The sequence below is a fragment of the Crocodylus porosus genome, unplaced genomic scaffold, assembly GCF_001723895.1.
Source record: "Crocodylus porosus isolate Cpor-Errol unplaced genomic scaffold, CroPor_comp1, whole genome shotgun sequence".
Classification (NCBI taxonomy): domain Eukaryota; kingdom Metazoa; phylum Chordata; order Crocodylia; family Crocodylidae; genus Crocodylus; species Crocodylus porosus.
This window is the reverse complement of record NW_017728931.1, coordinates 2,600,248-2,603,403: the sequence shown is the minus strand read 5'-3', so window position 1 is coordinate 2,603,403 and position 3,156 is coordinate 2,600,248. Positions and strand designations below refer to the sequence as shown.

At 46.9% G+C, this 3,156-nt stretch overlaps 1 protein-coding gene across 4 annotated transcripts in view; it reads right to left on the bottom strand.

The window, feature by feature from the left end:
• SLC24A3 (solute carrier family 24 member 3) overlaps nt 1-3,156 on the bottom strand; it is a 441,617-nt gene that overhangs the window by 36,859 nt on the left and 401,602 nt on the right. The gene's annotated exons all lie outside the window — the stretch shown is intronic.

The following is a 3,156-nucleotide window of genomic DNA, read 5'->3' as shown; positions in this document are numbered from 1 at the left end:
GGAGTTGTAGGCAGGACACCCTCATCTTGTCTACAGGCTGCCATCCTCATGGAAATGGATTAGTCCAGACACGACACGAGCCTAGACACCGGCCCCTACCTTGATAACAGGACCCTGATAGCTACCCAACCACAGCATAACCCTTACTTGCCCCAGGTAACTAAAATTTTGCCAGGCCATCTCTGACCCATGTTACAGGCACTGGGGACCCACACCAAGGTCCATTTCTCTACCTCACAGCCAGCACAGAAAATGTCTTCCTGCAGTCAGCATGTCTGGTGTTAGAATGGGGAAATGGATGGAAGGAAAGCAGAGAGGGCCCACCGTTCCTCCCTCTGCTGTTGCCACTACACAGTCCTCATGGATTCCAGCTTATGAGGCAGGGCTGGATGGTGAAGCATCACCACCTCCTTAAAGGCTCTAGACTATTAATACTCCAGCAGTTATAAGAAACCTGCACAGTGGCCATTAATCCACATGACAGTGGTATTTCCCAGATTGCTGACCAAGCCATTGCTCAGGAGAGCATCTACAACTCCGTCCCCAGATGCCTGAGTGCCTTTAAAATGCCTATTTTTACTCCAGGCAGTGCCTTCGATCCCACCTCCCCCAGAGTCTCCCAAGAAACGTTTATCTAATCAGGGACTGCCCAGGGAGCTGCTCTCGTTCAAGAGAGATCTCTCAGGCAAGACCAATCAGGCAAGAGTATGGTCAAGGCTCTGATTACCCACAATGCACAGGGGGGCAGCGGGGGTTGGGCAGCAAAGACTGCTGCTTTCCCGGAGCTGTTCCCACAGTCACCGGAGGTTTCTGTTTGTTTCGGAAGCCAGAGGAGAAGGAGGGGAGGAGGAAGCAGATGAAAAGCAGTTTAGTATGTGGTTTCAAATACAGGAGCATCTTCCAGCTCAGTGGAGGCCCCAGTGGGAATTGAGCAGCATGAAGTGCTTGGGCTGAAAGCACTGGCCACTCAGTTCCTAGCAAGCTTTCCCAGGTCTCTAAGACCTCGGCTATCTTTAGGATACACACCCCTCCCCCACCCCTCGTTTCCCATATACAAACAGTTAAACAGGAAACAAATACAAAGATGTTATCTCCACCTCCCTCTGGCACCCCCCCAGCCAGAAAGTGGCTCAGCAGGCTGTGGGAGCCAAGGAGCATTGAGTTATACTGGACAGGGGTCAAGAGGATAATCGGCAGCAGTCTGAGGGGAGCATGGGGCAAGTACAGGTGGAGGCAGCTTCTCTAGCACCTTCAGCTCTGCCGCTGCCCCTCAACCTGGCCTGCAACAACCCCAGTCCTGGGTCCCCCTCAGCTCAGCCAATGCCCTTCACTCTTGCCCTGCCACCCCCTTGCTATTGTAACCCTGCTGTCCCTCCAAAACAGGGACTTTGGTTCAGTCAGGCCAACCCCCATTCAGATTCCCACTAGAGACTGAAATTTGCCTTAGGGCAGTGTCTATAACAAGGTTTGGTGCTCTAATTAAAGTGGTGCCCGCAGCATTCATGTATTCAACATCCCACATTTCAAAATGGTGGCGGTTGCATTTTAACTAAAGGTTGTTCGACAAGCTTTAGTTAAAGCACCCTCACCACCGTTTTGAAGCATGGGGGCACTGATGCATGAAACATGGAGGCTGCTGGAGTGCACTAATTAGCATGCTCCAGCAGGCATGATTAATCGAGTCTACGCCAACTCGCTGGAATTTCAGAACGTCAGAACAGTGTTCCCGCATGGTTAAAGGCGCCCTTCATTTCTTTGTTCCTCTCTCTTTCCAGCCACCTTTTCTTGGTCTTGTCTTGCTAGCTAGGAAAGGAACTCTCCCCATCTATATGTTGGTACAGCACCTGGCACAATCAGGCCTTGGCTGAGGGCTCCAGGAATTATTACAGTATAAACCATAGCTAAATAACTAAGCAAAAGATAAATATAAGCTCACTGCATTCCTGGGGTTATCATCAAGTCACTGCATGCAACTGTGCAACTTCAGCCTTCGGTATGCATGTCATAAATTATTAGAATTTTGTGAACTGCTATGCTTTATGGAATAGAAGATGATCTTGCTTAAATGTATGGCAATGAAATTAAGCTACAAGCTATACTTAAGTGCAAGGAGTGAAGTGAAAAGTTTGGTTCTGGATTATGTCTTATTTTCCACACACTCCATATTCCCTTGGAAATCTGAGCCATGTGTTAAAAGCAATACAGTGAGCCTCTGGTTTATGGTATCCCAGCTATAAAAAGTTTGGATAGATGCTTTTTAAAAACACCTCATCTTTGCAAATGAAAACCAAAAGGAATAGTCACTTTCCCTCACCTGTTTAGAGAATTAGGGGTTTAGCCAGATTTGTGTTTGTTTTGAAGGGAGAAAAACAAAACAAAACAAAACCCCAACATCAGTCACTCATTCCACATGGAATTAACTGTGCGTGGAAATGAAGATATTTTTTCCCTTCCAATATCCAGATTCTTTAGGTCTCAGTTAGATGTATGTTTGTGATTCTAAAATCCTAGGGTGAAATAGAGTAAGAGGTCATAGGCTAGCTAATAAATGCATAGGCTCAAGGCCAAGTTTCCCCTCAAAACGCTTCTCTGTATCCAATACTACATGATGGCCTAACTTCACACAACAGAAGGAAACATGATCTATGCTATATTATTAGTATTATCTTAAGTGGGACTGCAGGGATATTATCACCTATCCAGCCGTCTGATGCGATCTGCAGCAAGCTTAGCTGCTTAATGAACCAACAAGCACACAAGACTCTTCTTGCCAATAAATAGGCCAATTATATTTGGATTTGTTCTAGTTCATTTGTATCTTCAACCACTTGGATAACAAGCTATAGATAGATTAAATTCCTGCTGAGAAAAGCAGGAGCAGAGCAAACCCAGCCAGCCAGAAGGCTAAGGTTCATGGCTCAGCTTGTGCAGTATCTGAGTGATAGCACTGAAGAACCCTGCCTCTTAAAGTTGCTTCCCCTACAGAGGGAAAAGACACAAGCTGGGGTGGTGAGGACACTAAGAAACATGGTTTCATAGTTTCATAGTTTCTAGGGTCGGAAGGGACCTGAGCAGATCATCTAGTCTGACCCCCTGCCATGGCAGGAAAGAGTACTGGGGTCAAACGACCCCAGCAAGGTGTTCATCTAACCTCCT